Genomic DNA, 20,851 nt, shown 5'->3' on the forward strand with positions numbered 1-20,851 from the left:
TCCCCTTTTATATAAAAAATTTAGTAACATTTTAGTATATTTTTTAGAGATTTAAATATCTAGTTTAAATGAAATGAATCAACAATTTATAGACAATGTTGCATCGTTACCCCTGTTTTATATTCCCAGATATCGCCCATAAACAAAAACAAAAGAGTACCGGTCCAGAAACAAATGAAAGTATGATTTATGACGTATAATAAATAGCATTTTCTTTGTAATAATATACGGTCAAAAGAGTCCAAACATAAAACACCTGATTATATCTCGAAACAGACATCTATCAAGGAATAAGGCACTTAAAAAACAACAAAACGCCGGCCGGACCATCTGACACTATCGTCGTAAATCTCAGAGCTCTTTTGGCTTGAACGTAAAGGCTAAATTAAAAGGGCATTTGTGCTTTTTCCTTTTTATTTCAAGAATTGTTTATATCAGTACTGAGTGTATTAATGATTTTTACACCAGTTTCGATTTACGTTACTTATTTATTATTTACTTAAGAACAGATTAGACTAGAGTGACCAAACGTCCCGTAAAAACGGGATTGTCCCGTAAAAACGGGTTTGTCCCGTTTTTTAACGATTTGTCCCGGTGTCCCGAAAAAGTCTCTCGGGACGCCTAAATGTCCCGTATTTACGTTGGGTTGATTTTATGCATCTGACTATATTTTCTCTCTTTAATTCTTCTTCAATTTCGGCATTTGATTTCATTCTTATTTCTCCCTATCTTGTTACATTGTGGCCCAGTATTGTTCTCATTATTTTTCTTTCAAATTTCAGAAGGTCTTCCTTCCTCTTTCTTGTTAATCGTCATTGTTTTCATCCCATATGTAACAACAGGTCTTATTAAGATCTTATTGTCTTATATAAATTCATCTTTGTTCTCTTACTTAGAGTTTTGTTTCTCAGCAGATTTCTATTCAATCGATATTTATGTTTTTTTGGCTTTCAGAATTCTTTCTTCGGTTCTCTCTTTTCCGGTTTTCCCTATTGTTACTCCTAAGTAACTAAAGGTGGATACAGTTTCAAATATTTATGGTTCTGTGTTATTGTAACTGTACGGCCTTACTTCTTCATCACAGTCTTCCTTTGCAGTGAATAGCATTTTTTCGTAATATTCTTCCCATATTCTACTGGTTCTGTTTGTCTTCAAATGCGATTTCTCCTTTTTGGTTTTTCAGTCCTCTTGTTTTAATGCTAGGCGTATTTTTGGTTGCTGTGACTTTTTTGTAAAATTGTTTTATTTTATGGTCTTTCCTGTCCTTTTCAATATCCTCCAGCGAAACCAGTCATTTTCTTCGTTTTATTTGTTACAGTAGCCTTATTTCTCGCTATTTTGTATTCATTCCTGTTTTGTTCTGACGGGTTGTTGATTCATGTCATTCTGGCGGAGTTTTTTAGTGGTCTGTCTGTTTCGCAGCCTTGATGTAATTTACGATCATGTAATTTACGTAAGTAAATTGAAAAGGATTTATATTTCCCAAATAAGCTAAAACACCATGTTTCAATAATTACATCTCGATGGAGGCCCCTCCTTGGCAGTGGTGCACCCAAGGGGGTTAACCCCCCCCCCCAAGCATATGAACAAATATATAAAGGATAGTAGGAAAATGTAGATTATCTTTCACAAACAATACAAAAAAAAATTTCACCCCCCTCAGAAGAAAAATTCGAGGTCTTCCTTTTTGGGGTTCTGGTACAGCTGCCCAATTCGATGTTATTTTCAAATTACAAAAAAGAGCAATTAGATATCTGTTTGGCCTCAGAAGAACAACACATTGCAGAAGTTACTTCAAAGATCACGGAATTTTAACCCTTCCATCTTTGTATATTTTAGAAACTGTTTGCTTAATTCGTAAATATCTACATGTCTTTCCACCAAGACCTAATCATGACTACTTCACGAGGAATTCTACGTTTGACGTCTATATGCCGACCCCGTCCTCTGAGTTAGTAAAGAAATCTATATTATATTCCGCAAAAAAACGTTACAACCATCTCCCTCTACAACTTAAATCTGCAGCATCTTTCCCCAAATTCCGTAAACTGACAAAAGCCTACCTATCTGAAAGACCATATTATTCAGTAGAAGATTTTCTTAATCAATAACTAAGAAATTACAGTACCCTTTGCACAAGTAGTATTTTTATTATCATTTTTTTGTCTATATTTGGGTGTCATATTATGCAGCAACTTAACTTTTAAACTTATTAATTACTAGGTAGACTATGCATTTGCAATTTACTTAAATTTTGCAATTGATTATTTCTGTTTAACTTCATTATTATTGTTATTATTGTAAATATATTGACGATTTATGTAATTTTAGTAAATTGGATTTTTATTGTTTTGTTGTCTTGACTTTTTATAAGCTTTGTAGTTGCGCTGCTGCTCCGTGGATGTGTCCCGTTTTTTCAAGTTTATGATTTGGCCACCCTAGATTAGACGTAGAGACATGAGGGAGAATAAGTGAAGATCAAAGTGGTTTTACGGCGGGACGCTCATGTGTGGACAACCTTTTCGTCACCCAACAACTTATAGAGAAAAGGACGAGTGTAAATGAAGAAGCCCACATTGCCTTCATAGACTTCTAAAAGGCATATGACTCCGTGCCTAGAAACAAGTTATGACATGCCCTTGACTGAAATGAAAGTGAGTCCGGCTATTATACATATTATCAAATCATTGTACAGCGATAATGTAGGATATGTCAAGATGGGCACACAACTATCTGAAGGCATAAAAATAGAAAAAGGACTGAAGCAAGGGTGTAGCTTATCACCGTTGCTATTTAACATATACTTGAAAGTCGCTCTAAAAGAAGTTGTGGATTGTGGACTTAAGCGCTGGTTTCCTCGAAAGCGGCACCAAAAAACTGCGACCGTAGCACTGCGATGAATTGCGTTAGATTACGGTGAAAAATTCAAGGTTCTTCACTGCGGCAATGGAATGTGCAAACTCAGCAAGCGGTGGCTTCAACGCATCCTTGGAAACCACCGCTATTATTTGGCATGGTACAGTTTTTTATGACGTTATTCATCGCAGTGTTAAGGTCGCAGTTTATCGGCACCGCTTTCGAGGAAACCAGCGCTTAATGGGAATCATGATCAGAGATGATTGCCTGTTTAACATTCACTTTGCTGACGATCAAGCAGTACTGGCACAAGATTCGTATGGTATGACCTGGCCTATACCTTGCTAATCTATTATGCTTTTTCTCATGAGGATCTTTCAGTGCGTCACAGTTTTTCGATTTCTTTCTAACGCATTAAATTGCATGTGACAGAAAAAAACGCACGTCGGTGATTACAGACATTTATAACATTTATTCTAGTTGTCAATAGATGGTGCTATAATCGAAAAAAAATTATTTCCGAATTATATAATATATCTACGAATATAATCTGTACAATTTATAAGACTATACAAATCAAAGAAAATACCATTTTATAAATGCAATAAACACAATTGATTTGATTTTATGCCAACACTCAACGAAAAAGGTACGTAATATCAATAAAAATGTTAATTCAGACAACAAACGCAATACTTAAAATTTGTCCAATTCTTGGTTTTATTGGGACAACAAAACGATGTTCATCAATTCATTATTTTCGTTCGTTGAGCCAATGTATTACGTTTATTGAATGGATGAACATTCGTTATGTATACCATAATATCACTTTATTGGTATTACGAACTCTGTTCACTGAGTCAACGAACACTATTTATTGATATTACGAACTCTGTTCACTGAGTAACGAACACTATTTATTGAAACAACAACGACGTTAATTGACCGACGAAGACTATTCGTTGTGTCAATAACAGTGTTATTTCTCCTAACGTATTTGGTTTATTTCTACAATTATTTCCGTTTATTGTTACAATTAATTCCGTTCATTCTCACAATAAATACGGTTTTTCTTACAATCAATTCTATTCATTCTTACAATCAGTTTCGTTCATTCCCATTAAGGTATTTTATATTAATAATTACTGAATGCAATAGCCCAATGTATGATATTAATTGATTAATAATAATTTTTTAAATCCCCCTTTTTTGTCCTTAACCTAAAGGACTTTACACTGTGTGATTTTTCATATGATTTCACTTATACAGTGTACTGGAATAAGTGTTACACTCCCCCCGCCCCCTTATTAACTTATTTATTTTTAGCACATAAGCAAAACGCTCGGACAGGTCGATTTTTAAAATAATCAAAGTAAATTATAACATCAATGTTTCGAACTTTACACGATCCCTCTTCAGGTGACAAGCGCGGCGTAACTTTGATTTTTTTAATGGGAAAGTACGTCATGTGACAGCTTATTTAAAAGCGTTTGAAATAGTGATTCCAAAAATGTATAACACTTTAATCCTTTTTGAGAGCGCAGGTGCAAAATTTCGATCGAATTCTTTTTAAACGCATTCATTTTTTTGGAATTCTGAGAAAACTAATAAGTATTTTTGAAAAATTTAAACGCAGAATAAAATATTACATTATTACCGAGGGCAGAAAGTCCCTTAGAATAAACAAAACGTTTCTGTTAAATGGTATGCCTATTTGAAATTAAAAATCATACTAAATTTTCTCCTTTTCACCCCTGTGACTTATTAAAATAATCATTATAGAGGTTCTCAGGGACTTCAGACCCTCGATAATAATGTAATATTTTATTTTGCATTTAAATTTTCAAAAATAATAATTAGTTTTCTTAGAATTCGAAAAAAATGAATACATTTAAAAATAATTCGACCGAAAGTTCACAATAATAGACACACAAAAACTTCCTTCTACTACGGACTATACTTGAAAACGAAATGCAATTATTATTCGGGACTTCGGTAACACAGAGAAGCTAGGGGTATCACGATAAGGAAAAGTCGTTAACTTTCAAATGGTCAAGCAAAACATTTATTGTCTCAACAACTACGATTATTGTCACGATGAACGCATTGATTGTGGGTATTAAATGCAGTAGTAGATTGATTAATGCATTCGTTGTCACAACAATCAATTTACATCTATTCAATAATCATATATTACTCTATATTAACAACATTTGTACATTGTTTTAATGAAATCTGTACGTTGTCACGATAAACCAAGGTAATTGCTTGTCATCTACGAAATCAAGAACGTGAGTTGCTGCCAGAATTAACAGTATTTATTAAATATACGAAACTAAGTTATTGGCTGAATAAATTGAGTGTTATTGATTAATGTACTCTAGTTATTCTCACAATTATTATTCAATCATTGTGACAATAACCAAATACATTCGTCAATGTCTAAAAGTTCGTTGAAACAACAAATTAAATTGTTGTGACAACGAAATACTATTCAGTAATCACTGTTAATCAATATTACGAACTAAATTTTTTTGAGTGAAATTGCAAACAAAATGTGACAACTGTCAGATTGAACTAAAATGTCATGTCACTAAAATGTATATTATCACGGACTTACCTTTTTTTCTATCATTTGTGACGCACTGAAAAATGCTCATAAAAAGAAGCATAGTTATTATATCAATGTGTTTGCCCCCCATCACTACACCTTTAATAGTACATATATTATGCAACGAGCATTTAATGATGGTCATTATGAAGCGAATATGAGGGTTACGAAACGAGCCGTATGCGGCGAGTTTCGTATAGAGTACGAGCTTCATAATGATAATTAAATGCAAGTTGTATACACTATTTTTTCTATGATCATTCACAACAAAAAATATATATAGTTTGTCAGTTTGTGTTAAATGCTTTACAAGAGTTAAAACAATTCTTGCTCGGGTTTCGGACAGATAGCAAATTTAATTTTGATATTACCACAGCAAATGAAACTGCACAGAAACTGGATGTGGAGCTCAGTTTTCAACCAGGCCAGCCACAGCTACGGCGCGGCGCAGCGTCAGCATAAAAGCAGACAGTTCGATTACGAACATAAAGACGAACTGATTTTGGATCCTAAAATGTCATACAAAGTTCATTTATTTTATTGTGTCCTCGACCAAGCATTAATTTCACTAAATGAAAGATTTTCTCAAATTTTTATATAATTTGAACATTACAGAAAACTCACAATTAAAACTTTTTTGTAGAAATTTGTAAAAGAAATGAGATTTAATTATCATCTAGATATAGCGGGAGATGATTTGTTTGAAGAAATTATACAGCTTCGGCCTTTGTTAAAAGAATTAAATAATGATGTTTGTTTGTAAAATTTTAAAATTTATATTTTTAAACGAATTTACTGCAATTTACCCTCTTCGCGTTCTGCGCAATCTGCCAATATCTGATGCCACTGCTGAACGATCTTTTTCTAAATTGAAACTTGTAAAAAATTTTTATAAGTTTTTATAAAATTTTATATAATAAACGTTTATAAAAAGGGCATCTATCTCTATTGGGACCGTGCAAGTTCGGCAAAGCGACACCTGGTTTCTACGCTCAGCAACATTATTCGCACTTTTAATTATATTGGAAAACTATATTAGTCCTGGTTACTGGATAATTATCAAGGCCATAGTCCAAAAAAATAATAATAAGAAAAATAAGATTCAGGTTATGTTATTAAAACGTAAACAATTATATGTAGTAAATAAAATTAGTTATTAAAATGCAGTACTGCAAGCAAAATACAATTAATTAAATTTACCTTTATATAATAATTGCATATCATATCAATATTAAGTATTTTCTATGGGAAATAAGCCACAATTTTACTAAAAAATGAATTTATTAACGTTTCGAAGCCCAAATCGGGTTTCGTTGTCAAAATACAAAATACTATTTTGACAACGAAACCCGATTTGGGCTTCGAAACGTTAATAAATTCATTTTTTAGTAAAATTGTGGCTTATTTCCCATAGAAAATATTTAATTATAAAAATGCCAAAAGGAAATAGCTTCAGAACAGCATATCAATATTGTGGAGCAATATATACTTTTTCTTCTTCATTGGCAGTAGATATGAAATATACGTCAATTTGACAATTTCAATTGACAATGAATTATTTAAGAAAGTTACAATATTTCTCCGCTATTCTCGCACGATCGTTTCTTGTATCCCCTCCAAGTATTTGCACACCGCGAATAGAGTCGTCAGTATTAAAGGAAAATTGATATTTACTATATTACAAAAAGATTTTCCGAACTGAAGGCGCGAAAAGTTAATAATTTATAAAATAGCTGTTTCATGTTTACCTATATCTTTAGTTTTTTATGTTGTTACGCCAAAGATTTATTTTTGCCTTCAATGTTTTGCACACAGGCGCTAACACGTGCTAGCGCGGCAAGTGCATGTGCTTTTAACCTTCGCGTAAAGGAAACCAAGCGTAACCTCCAAATTGCGTGAAATGGTAATTCATTAGAACACACATATCAACCTATATAATATCTTGGAGTAACTCTGGATCGGCCCCTCACCTATAGACAACATTGCATAAAAACGAGAGGGAAAGTAACAACTAGGAACAGCATACCCAGAAATTTAACAGGAAGTAAATGGAGTGCTTGTCGTGGTGACAACAATAGAACAACAATACGAACAACGGTACAGGCACTGTGTTTTTCAACTGCAGAATATGCGTGCCCCGTTTGGGGCAAATCTTCTAAGACCAAACAAGTTGATACTGGGCTAAATGAGACATGCAGTATAGTAACCAAGTGGATAAACTCGACGCCATTCTCAAATCTATACAGTAGAAGCTCTTTATTCGCGGGGTATACGTTCCGTAAATATGCCGCAAATACGGAAATTGTGAATATGGAATGGAAATTTATATAGGGTATAAGGTTATAGGGGATACGTTCCTAGGTGACGAAATAAAAAAGCAAATACCTAAAAAAATCAGTTTAATTGAAGTTTTGACCATACAGATTGATTAATTACATATGGTCTTCAACTTTAGGCAATGATTTAAAGAATTTAGTAAACTCTTAGTTGGCAGTTTTTAAAAATTGCTTCAATTCAGACTGATATTCAGCAGTGGCATTAGAAATTTGCCTCGTAAAAATAAGAACTTCGTTCCATAAATGGATCAATTTTCATAAAGAAATCACAAAGCTCATTTGCCATTCTTGAACTTTCAATTAAATTTTTTAAATTAAATGTCACGTTTTCAGTGCTTGTTGCAGCCTTTTCTTCAATGGGTTGTGAATTTAACATTTCCTCCAAGTCTGTTTCAGCCAAATCTTCATTTTGCGATTCAAGCAATTCCTGAATGTCACTTGATTCGAACTGTTCGAACCCATCTCGTCCTATCGCACCAGCAATTTCGGCAATGTTTGCAGTTAAACTTTGAACTTGTCCAGATTGTTCCGCATTTCCCGCACTCAGAACAGGCCACAGTTTTTTCCAGCATGATTTCAATGTGCACGGTTTCAGTTCCTGTAATAATTCTTTTATGTTTACGATGCATATTTTCACTTTAAGTGATAAAACTGATTTTTTTCGGATCGAACCCCGTTTTTCATTTTTTTTTAGTCAACATTATAAATTAGGAAGACAGCGGAAGAGATGTGTTGCTTAATTACAATTTTTGTAACGAATGGAAAATTATAAACACGCAATACAGCTGTTGCCCAAGCATGGAACCTGCGATTGCGGCAGATCTTAATACTCTATGTTTTGAGTAATAGTTTATTTTATTTAAACATTCTCATTGTTTATAGTCTCAAAAACACCGACGACGGCGACAGCGGGTTACCTTAAAGAAACTGCGATAGCTTTTGGAAAATTATTCTAGATGTAGTTGTTGTAATAAGGCCAATTTCATTTAAAATGCTTCTTATTTAGGTCTATTATAAAATTTGATCCGCGAATAAAGAAATCTTGGGCCGCGAATATAGGAATTGGGTCGCATTTTTTCAATCCGCGAATAGTGAAAACGCGAATAAAGGAAGCGCGAATAAGGAGCTTTTACTGTATAAGTAGCGGAATGGGACGTGGGACGTTTCATCGCTGCCTTTTCGATGCCGCCAATTCATCGCCAGTCCATTTCATTGCCGTCTGTTTCATCGCCGTCCGTTTTATCGCCAGTTAGTCAGTTGATTTTGTATTATGGGAGATGGGAGATGACAGGACACGACGTTAAATTCAGTTTAAAACGTATGACAATTAAAAAGATAAAAAATATTATTATATTAATTATATTTCTACTTTCCCTAAATTTGATACTAAATAGTACTAAATTTGTAGTGGTAAATGGCCTTTGTAGAAATACATATGTTCAAATTTATGTAGTATTAGGTTTGGTTAGGTTAGGTCATTTCCTAGAATTCCTCATTAATATTAAAAATAAATAATAAATGTAACTGTCGAAAATTGGTCGGAAATTCATAAATAAATCAGTTAGCGATTAACTGACTGGCGATGAAACGGCCGGCGATGAATCGGCCTGTGATGAATCGACCGGCGATGAATTAGCGGCATCGAAAGGGCGGCGATGAAACGTCCTAGACCCATAAGCTCTCAACACGCAGAGGTGTTGCAGAGCACATAGCGAAAATTACAAATCGCGGATGAGCGGCATGCCATATTAGACCAAGAGGCAGCGCTGAAAAATCTATTTGAATTTACTAAAGCTAGATTTTTCACAGTTGATTACTGTGAGTGTGTAGAGAAACATACTGCGGTCGGTCAAGCGAAACGTAGAACAGGGGTTACTGAGAGGGTATCAAAGTTGCTTTCCTACGAAGGTAATTATTTCCATTTACTAAGGCTAAAAATCGGTACACACAGTCTAAATTAAATATAAATAAAAGTTATTACAGTCGGTCAGCTGTATGACGGGACAGAGCCGGTCGGTCGGCTGCAATAGTCGATTGAGAAAATGAAGCATTTTTGCTCGCAATTTTTTCGTCCAGCATGGATTTACTTGAAATTTTCACAGAAGGTAGGGAATAGTCCAAGGATCATTTTCTATATCATGCCGCTATCATACGCTAAAACCTTGGGGGTGGTTGCCACCCCATCTCGGGGGTGGGAATTTTCATTACATTTTAACCATGTAATTCGATGTAAACAGTGATTCCAGGAAAAAATGTTTTTAACATTTTCTTCGTGAAACTAATATTTTTCGAATTATTTCCGCTTGAAAATAACAGTTTTTCGACGAAAAAATCGACTTTTTTTAGAGGGTTTTCTTGAGAATACCTCAAAAAATATGCATTTAATCAAAAAAACTGTGGATATCGAAATTGTATCTTTTAATAACACAAACCAAATTCTTTTCCTATAATATCTTTAAGACCAATACAAACCGAGATACGGCATGTTAAAGGTTAGATTTTTTCGTCAAATGCACAATTTGAAATATTCAAAGCCAAATAATGGGAAAAATTTGCATTTTTCGGGGAAAACTTAAATTTTCTTTTTTCAAGTATACAATTAGACCTTTCAAAAAATAATAATAAAACGTTTCTAGCATGAAAATTAAGCGACTTACAAAAAAAAATGTCGGTACCTGCTTTTCTCTACGAAAAAATCAGTGAAAACAACCCCCTAACTACCTTCCTAATTTAAAATTGGTCTTCACCTTTCTGTAGTTCCTTTTATATTTATATTATCAATACACTTAAGGAGTTTGACCTATTTATAATGACTAATTTTGGAAAAATTGGAGTTTGAAGGAAAATTGATTTTTTACAATTTGGTATTTTTCACCTTTTACTTCAAAATATCTCCGAAAATACTGAAGATATGGAAAAAATTATAAAGTACTAAATTGTAGCTTATTTAATGACTAAAATTACCCTGTGCATATATTTTTATTACAGTGAATAGTTAGCCAGATATAGCTGTTTAAAACATCTAATTACCAACAAACACCCCCTTATTCGAGCCCTTTAAACCCGCCCCAATTAAAAACTAAGGCATCTTACGGAATTTAATTTACACAGTCTTATAGCTCTTTAAAAATCCTACAAAACCATTTTTGAGGGGTCACAATACTGAGAGGGTATCAAAGTTGCTTTCCTACGAAGGTAATTAAATCCATTTACTAAGGCTGAAAATCAGTACACAATGAGATATAATATTTTTCCAAAATTAGGCATTTTAAATAGGTCAAACTCCTTGAGTGTATTGATAATATAAATATAAAAGGAACTACAGAAAGGTGAAGACTAATTTTGAATCAGGAAGGTAGTTAGGGGGTTGTTTTCACTGATTTTTTCGCAGAGAAAAGCAGGTACCGACATTTTTTTTATTATAAGACGCTGAATTTTCATGCTAGAAACTTTTTATTATTTTTTTTTGAAAGGCCTAATTGTATACTTGAAAAAAGATATTTTAAGTTTTCCTCGAAAAATGCAAATTTTTCCCATTACATATTTGGCTTTGAATATTTCAAATTATGCATTTGACGAAAAAAGCTAACCTTTAACATGCCGTATCTCGGTTTGTGTTGGTCTTAAAGATATTATTGGAAAAGAATTTGATTTGTGTTACTAAAAGATACAATTTTGATATCTACAATTTTTTTGATTAAATGCATATTTTTCGAGATATTCTCAAAAAACCCTTTAAAAAATTCGATTTTTTCGTCGAAAAACTGTTATTTTCAAGCGCGAATAACTCGAAAAATATTAGTTTTACGAAGAAAATGTAAAAATCATTATTTTTTTAGAATCACTTTTTCCATTGAATTACATGGTTAAAATGTAATAAAAAATTCCCACCCCCGAGATGGGGTGGCAACCACCTCCAAGGTTTTAGCGTATGATAGCGGCATGATATAAAAAATGATCCTTGGACTATTTTCTACCTTCTGTGAAAATTTCAAGTAAATCCATGCTGGACGAAAAAGTTGCGAGCCAAAATGCTTCATTTCCTCAATCGATTATTGGGGCCGACCGACCGGCTCTGTCCCGTCATACAGCTGACCGACTATAATAACTTTTATTTATATTTAATTTAGAATGTGTGTACCGATTTTCAGCCTTAGTAAATGGATTTAATTACCTTCATAGGAAAGGAACTTTGATACACTTTCGTTCTATGTTTCGCATGACCGACCGCAGTATGTTTCTCTACACAATCACAGTAATCAACTGTGAAAAATCTAGCTTTAGTAAATTCAAATAGATTTTTCAGCGCTGCCTCTCCGTCTATATGCAAAGCTCGAACACCACGAAAACGGCTAAATTTCAGGAAAAGCTTCCTTGGAACTTGGAACAGTGCAGGATGAACCGTCCGAATATTTTCCTCTTCCCAGGTTCAGTAGACCGGTCAATCTCTGGACTTTAAAACGTGGAAAACTATGAATAGGATAAAAACGGTAAAATGAAACATGGTAAAATGGGGGGAAATAGACCAAGGTGATTTGAACTGTGGAGAAATACAGAATAGGAAGTATCTTACATGCAGAAACTGTACTAATCGGTGTAAGTTCCCTCGAAGATGCTCGTCAATAACAATAAACAGGGCCGCGCCGTCCATAAGGGCGGAGAGAGGCGGTGCCCCCCCGGCGCCGAACCAAAAAGGCGCCGGCAGGTGCCGAAAAAAAATTTGACAATACCGAAATTACCAAAAATATTAGTAATATTTTATTATCTTGTAAAATTGAAAATTTACCAATCGTCGGTAGATATAAAAAATTTTAGGGAACGCTTTTCTATAGTTACGAGTGACTAAAATTAAAAATATTATAAAAAAAATCAACTAAAAAGCAAAGTATTAAAAAAATTGAAAAAATCTAACACATTCGTCAAAGAAAAGCGTGGCCCGTCTTCATCGAATAAACGGCTTTCGCCCCACGCCTTTCTTTAACGAATGTGTTAGATCTTTTCAATTTTTTTAATGTTTTGCTTTTTAGTTGATTTTTTTTTATAATATTTTTAATTTTAGTCACTCCTAACTAAAGAAAAGCGTTTCCTAAAATTTTTTTTTCATATTTTGTTATTTTTTACTTTTTAGTCTTCCTCTTTTCAAACATTAAAATATATTGTCATGTTTTTTTAAGATATGTATAAAACATATGATATACTAACATGAAAAGTAGTCGGAATCGGCAAAAAATTTGAAACTTTATTGTTTATTTAGAAGCATAACATAAACAATTAACGTAAAAAGTGAAATTATGTATAGTTCATATCATTAGCTACAATCTGTAAAAGTTTCAAGTTTTTACATTGTAAAAAACAAGAGAGTTTAAGCATTTTCCATTAAAATCGTTTTTTTATTTAAACAATTAATAAACATAAAAAATTTTTTTTATTGATTATTCGTGTATTGTTCCCGCGAATGCATATGTCTGCAAATTTTCATTCATTTGCATTGGAGAAAATTAACGTCTAAAGATTTGACGCAAACTATTGAACTAAATAAAAGCGTTTAAAAATAGCAGTTATTATTACTTTGATTCACTCACGGTAAAATATTGCAATACCTCTGATTTTACAGAACAGCTTGGATTAACATGAAATTTGGCATACACATAGCTAATATATCAAAGAAGAAAATGCTATTGTGTCTACGTGTGCTTTTGCCCTAGGGGAGAACCACCCCTTCACGGGGGTGAAAATTATATTTTCAAAATCAGTCCGGAGGTAGATAAACTGACGAATTGTAAGTAACTGTAAAGTAAAGTTGTTCTATAAAGTTTTTATATTACTTAAGTCAATATCTACTTTTCTAGTTATTTGCGAGTGAATATGTTCATTTTTCAACAAAAAAAAAACACGTTTTTAGACGGTTTTTCGCAAATAACTCAAAAAGTAAGTATTTTATCGAAAATATATTCTTGGGAAAATTTAAAAAAAAAATGCATTTCCTTCAAAATTTCAAATTATTATTTTTTATTTCAAACCATTTTTTTTCAAAAATAAGCACTTTGAAATGGTAAAACTTTCAGATCATATAAATATACATAAGTGAAGTAAATTGTAAAGCTGTAACGATTAATTTCATTTGGGGTGCTAATTAAGCGGATATTTTTACGATATTTTTTTCGAGAAAATAAGGGAACAACTTTATTTTCAGCCTTACTGGCTTACTTTTGCTGCTAGAAACTTAAAAAAAAAAAAACAAAAATAAAGCTCTTTCTAAATACTTTAAATAAGTCATAACAAGATTTACTCGAAAAGTGCTTCATTTTTTGGTTATTTCACGTTGAAATGTTCGATTTGGAATTTGACGAACCCACTTTTCTCGAGCTACAACTCTTCCTTTACTAGCTCTACCGACTAAAAACCGACTTCTTGCGTGCACAAGTTTAAAAAAAAATTTTTTTTAGCTATATTTTTGCTAAGAACATTTTTTTCAATAAAATACACACTTTTTGTGTTGTTTGCGAAAAACCGTCTAAAACCGCGGTTTTTATGTTGAAAAATGAACATTCACTCGTAAATAACTCGAAATAATTACACTTATATAAAACATAACTTTTTATAATAAAACGTTTTCATTATTTTATAGGACCCAATATAAAATTATAAACTATTTTGTTGTTTCAATTTCTATGTTATAAAAGAATTTTGTAATCGACTTTTTTAGAGGAATATTTTCTCTAGCGGATTTAAACTCATATAAATCAAAGAAAATATTTAAAATAGTACATATATTTATATATTATAATTAACTTATAAAATATGAATTTTAAGTATATTAACTTTTAATTATTTAATAAAAAAATTGAAAAAAGATACGTAACAGCCGGGTTTCGAATTTGGGACCTCTCGATCTGCAGTTTAACGCTCTATCATTAAGCCACCACCTATCAATTTATTAACGTACTTTAAAATGGAATTTAAATGTCATTGCATTAGTTACATTTTTAAAATAGTTTGAAATTAAGAAAAATCGATTTGTCCATATAATAGCAGGTAAATATTGCATTGTTAGCTAGTTCTGAGCTATTCTGAAAATTTCAGGTGGCTAGATAGCATAGAACTATTTTTAAAATGGATTACAAAATTTGCAGACATAGTGACATAGTTACGAAGACCAAGCCAAGTATATAAAAACGTTTTAAAATATTGACTTAGTGAAAAAACTGTATATGGAACAAAAGTTGCTTATCAGTCAGTTTATCCACTTCCGGATATAATTTTATCGTATATTTTTTCATCCCCGACGACGCAATATCGATTTTTTTCTTTGTTATAAATTAGCTATGCGTATGCCAAATTTCATGTCAATCCAAGCGATTCTTTAAAATACGGAGCAAAAACCGTGGGCAAATGGACTATAAACATAATTACATATTTATTTGTTCTTTGATAATGGTAATCGTTGTTTTTTGTAAATATTTATAGTATTCATAATAACTTATCAGTATATTACTTTCCTGCTGCTGAAAATCTAAGAGCAGAAAATAAGGGTTACCCAGAGGGCCATGCTAGGAATCACAAGGAGACACCCTGCCAAATAATATCAGGCAAATAACAAAAATCAAAGACATAGTAGAACATGTAGCAAAAAATAAATGGAGATGTGCAGGTCATGTTGCAAGAACACCGGACAACAGCTAGACTAAAAGATTATTGGAATAGCGACCGCGGGCGGACAATCGGATAAACGAAGCAGAGATAGACCACCAACGCGCTGGAGCGACGATGTAAAGAGAACTGCCGGGAACTGGATAGCTGATAGCTCAAGATACGGAGACATGGAGAAACTTAGAGGAGACCTATGTTCAGCAGTGGACGATAATGGTTAGATTATGATGATGATGATAATACTTTCCTAACACATAAAAAATAGTTTGTAGGTATACCGTATAACGATTCACTAAGCTACAAAAAACTACTTACAAAGGGAGGAGGAAAGGGGCGCCTAAAATATCTTGCCCCGGGGCGCTTGAAAGCCTTGGCGCGGCCCTGACAATAGAATAGAAATATGCTTTATTGTCATGAAAAATTTAACAATTTTATAGACAAAGCTTACAAGAATCATAAATAAGAACAATAACAAATAACAAATACAATTTACTAAAATGATATAAATCGTCTACATAAATAAAAATAATGAAGGTAAACAAAAAAAACAGTAACAATCTATTGCAAAATTTAAAAAAAATTTGCAAATTGCATAATCTACCTTAAGAAATTTAATAAGTTAAGTTAAGCTGCTGCATATGACACTCAAATATAGATTAAGATTATACTTATAAATAAGAATACTGTACTTTCTTAGTTATTGGTTAAGAAACTCTGCTGTTGAATAATATGGTCTTTCAGATAAATAGGCTTTAGTCATTTTACGGAACTTGGGGAAAGATGTTGCAGATTTAAGTTGTAGAGGGAGATGGTTGTAAAGTTTTTTTGCAGAATATAATATAGATTTCTTTACTAACTCACTGGACGGGATCGGTAAATAGATGTCAAAGGTAGAATTTCTGGTGGAATAGTCATGTCTAGGTCTTGCTGGAAAGACATGTAGATGTTTACGAATTAAGCAAACAGTTTCTAAAATATATAAAGAAGGTAGTGTTAGAATCCTGTGATCTTTGAAGTAGCTTCTGCAATGTGTTGTTCTTCTGAGGCCAAACAGATATCTTATTGCTCTTTTTTGTAATTTAAAAATAACATCAGATTGGGCAGCCGTACCAGAACCCCAAAAAGAGAGACCATATCGAAGATGTGACTCGAACAAAGAAAAATATGTTATTTTGGAAGAGGCTAAATTCATTTCCTTTGAAACAGATCTTATTGCAAAGCAAGCTGAGGATAGTTTCTTGCTTAACACATCAATATGAAGGGACCATTTCAGATTGCTATCTAAAAAAATACCAAGAAACTTTACAGAATCAACGATACTGATCTGGCTGTTATGAAGAGGTAAGGGTTGAAGAGCTCCTTTATAGGACAATGCTACTGTTTTATCTACATTAAAAGAGAGTAAATTTGAATCGGACCAAGATTTTATTGTAAGTAGATCAGAAGTTATAGTAGAATGATGAGTTGCGATATTTGAGTTGCTCCAAGTGATACTGGTATCATCAGCAAAAAGAAAAACTTTTCCATCGATTTTTAAGCTAGTGATGTCATTAATAAAGATAAGGAAAAGTAGAGGACCCAATACTGAACCTTGTGGTACCCCACATACAACATTTTTGAGACTAGAGTCTGTATCATTTGCTCTAACCAGTTGTTTCCTATTATCCAAGTAAGATTGAAACCAGTTCGAAGAAATACCTCGAATTCCGTAGAAATCTAGTTTTTTTATCAAAATGTCGTGATTCACACAATCAAAAGCTTTGGCATAATCACAAAAAACAATAAAGATGGAACAGACGCGACGCGACGTAGCCCGATACTGGACCGATATTATATGAATGACATGTCCCGATACGACCAAGTAGGTAAAGTATGTCACTATCGGTCTATTTTCGTTAACTGTGCTTTTCTCGCTTATAAGCATTAACCTTTTTTTTAAGCAGTTGTCTAACATTTTGGTATTAAAAGACAAAGTACGAACAAAAAAGTCTTTTGCCAAGTCTTTAGCCATTTACAGCAGCGAGATGCGAGACAAAATTTCTTGATTTATTAGATATTCTCTTCTTTTTTTTATTCGTATTTCGGTGATTTTACTTACAAAAATTCACAAAAAATGTCTTTTTCTGATTACTTGTAATTTTCATTAGAATCAGAATTGGACCTTTTCTTAACGAGTGTGATCGGTTCCTTTTGTACTTTGGTTGATTTAGAATTGTCGTCCCAAAAATCTTCAAAAAGATAGTTATGAAGACCAAAAATATGATCCAGCAATACAGCATATCGCGTGCGTGTGCTTCTTAGCCGGAGGCCTGTGCGAGTCTCTCGTGATCGGGCCCCTTCATTAGGGCTTCGCCCTCGCCGCCCAGCGGACATTACCATAACTAATTATACACGTGGTCAAGTGCTCGGCTTGCCTGGACTTAAACTTCTTGGAGACCAAGGCAAGGAATACAAGAGATCATCGCTAACGATACGCCTTGAAGTATGCGCATACAGGACAGGTGTAAGAATTGTTATCTCTTTAAAGTAAAAATGTATTGTCTAATTTTCAGTTTTTATTTTGTATATGTATGTCTACTGCTATCTACATCCTCGGTAATACCTATTTTAAACCACCTTATCAATTAATATTTTCCACGGTTTTTTATGTTTTCATTTCCTTTTTCTCCATCTCCTTTTTAGCTTTAACTAATACGTTTCCTATTTTATGAAATTGCACTTCAGTTTAAACCAGGAGGAGTAAACCAAAAAGACAGATTCACACCCAAGAAAGTCACTAAAGAATAACCAAATACATCTTCCTTTTTGGTTGATCATATATGTATTATATTATACTAATACGTCGCTAAAGAAGTGTAAAACCAACTGCTTTTTATATAAAAGCAGATTAAAAATCTAAAGATTAAAGGAATAATGCAGAAAACAAAAAGTCGCTGATATAATTAAATTAACCTATGAAATGCCAATAGTGTCAAAATTTCAGAAATATCAATAGTGTCAAAATTTCATAACAAAGGAGTACACTTGCAAGAGGTTGGACCAATTATTACAAACAAGCATTAAGGCGCGGTGAATTTGAATTACTCCTCCTGGTTTAAAAACAGAGCATAGTACCTTGTAATCCTTAGATTTACGTATGATTTCTTTTCTTGTCATAAAACTTAATTTATTTGGTAATGCGTTTGTCTACTTTTGTATGTGGTAAGTTCTCACTTTCGAAAGAATGTGTTAAGAATCGCCATATCTACTACAACATAGCATCCAACATAGCATCTATGGTATTATTTCTAGTTACACTGTTTATTCTCTTTTATATAACTTTATTCTCTTTAAATACTAAATTCTTCTACTAATTACGTAATTCTTGAGCAACTTCTCCCCATAGCCGTGGTATCAGTTCTCGAAGTTGCTGAAGGATATGTGGATGCGGTACGTGATCTGTAAGCTTTCTTTGTAGCATATCTCAAGCATGGTAAATGGGATTGAGTTCTGGAGAACTAGGGGGTAATACCAAATGAGGAGTTTTCCATGCAAATCTCTAATTTCTTCGGCAACTACAGATCTATGTTTGAGTATTATCATCTAGAAAAAAATCTGGTCCCCAATGGCTGCATGCATATTAACAATAATATGCTCAATAATGTCTCGTCTTTACATCTCACCATTCATAGTGCTCTGGCAAAGATAAAGATCTATTTTTCTACCGAAACAGATTCCGCCCAAATCATAACACCACTACCTCCAAATGAATAGACCATCTAACACGGTATTTGATTTCTTGGTGCCCTTGGCCTTATCCATACTCGACGGTTATCTGAAAATCGGCAAAATATGGACTCGTTTGTGAACAATACTAAATCCCATTCATATTTCTAATTTAAATGTGCTCTAGTCCAATCTAATCGAATCTACACATCTCAAAGGACGCCTAGATAACAAAACAAATGTTTTTAAACGTCTTCGAATAGTTCAAGTCGAAAAAAGAATACCAGTGACATCTTGACAGCTCTGGGACAGTGTTCCTGCAGTAAAAAAAGGCTCCTCAGGCTTACTCAGTAAGTGTACCATATCGGTTATCTTGAGCAGTGGTAATTCTAGGCCGACCTGTTATTTACCGTTTAGCACCATTTCCGGTGTTACGAAATCTAGACTTATGTCTATAAATAACACTTTGTAAAACAATGAAAATATTTGTAACTTTGACTTGTAGGGCACCACTTTGAAGTATCCCTACAGCTCTGTTGGCTTCATCTTGACTTAATTTACGATGAGGTACATTATTACTACTAACTAGATCACTTGTAGCTTCGTTTATTGCAATAAAATTAAAACATTAACTAAATAATTCGTTTATATTTAAATTGAATTATTTATTTCTTTAAATAAACAAAAACTTAAATTGTTGATGTAAATAAGTGATTTAAGCATGATAAAAGCCTATCTCAATAGGAGAAAATCCCGAACAAGAGAGAATGAAAGTAATTCCAATAATTTTCCTATAAAATCTGGTGTCCCACAGGACAGTGTTCTTGGACCAATATTATGCCTGCTATACACAGCAGATCTACCCTACAATATTGAAATCATCACTGGCACGTTTGTAGGTGATGCTGTCATGCTCGCAGCCGACAAAAATTAAATTATAGCATCTACATTCTACAGGTACAACTGAATGAAATCGAGACATGGTCAAACAAGTGGAGAATTAAAATGAATGAAACAAAATCAGTCCAAGTGACTTTTACCTTGAGAAGAAACCAGAGTCCCCCAGTTTCACTTAACAATATCCCACTCCTCAATCCTCTAGCACCAAATACCTAGGAATACATCTTGACTCAAAACTCAATTGGAAAAAACATATTCTTAAGAAGAGAAAACAAATTGACCTAAGAATGAAATATCTAAACCGGTTAGTAGGTAGGAAATCGAAAATGATCTTAGAAAATAAAATCATTGTCTGCAAAGCTGTCATAAAACCTATCTGGACGTGCGGAATCCAACTCTGGAGATGTGTGAGCAAGTCAAATACAGCCATAATTCAAAGAAGCTAATCGAAAATACAGCGAACGATAACTGATACACCTTGGTATGTATCAAACCTAACGCTTCATGAAGACCTAAGAATCCCGTTCATACAGGATGTGATCACTAAATATAGCACTAAGCACCATGAAGGACCGGAATCACACAGTAACCCCCTCCTTCAACTTCTAATAGAATATCATGACAACGGGAGACTCAAAAGAATCTGGCCAGCTGACCTAAAAAACGCTTAAAGTGGTCTTTTTACTGGAGAAGACCTCACCAAGCTAATAGGAGCCCTTTGTTCCGCAGTCAGCAAATTAGCTTATAGAAACTTATGTGTGATTTGATTGCTAAAGTGTGTGACTTATTTATT

Source organism: Diabrotica virgifera, chromosome 6, assembly GCF_917563875.1.
Source record: "Diabrotica virgifera virgifera chromosome 6, PGI_DIABVI_V3a".
NCBI classification, from domain to species: domain Eukaryota; kingdom Metazoa; phylum Arthropoda; class Insecta; order Coleoptera; family Chrysomelidae; genus Diabrotica; species Diabrotica virgifera.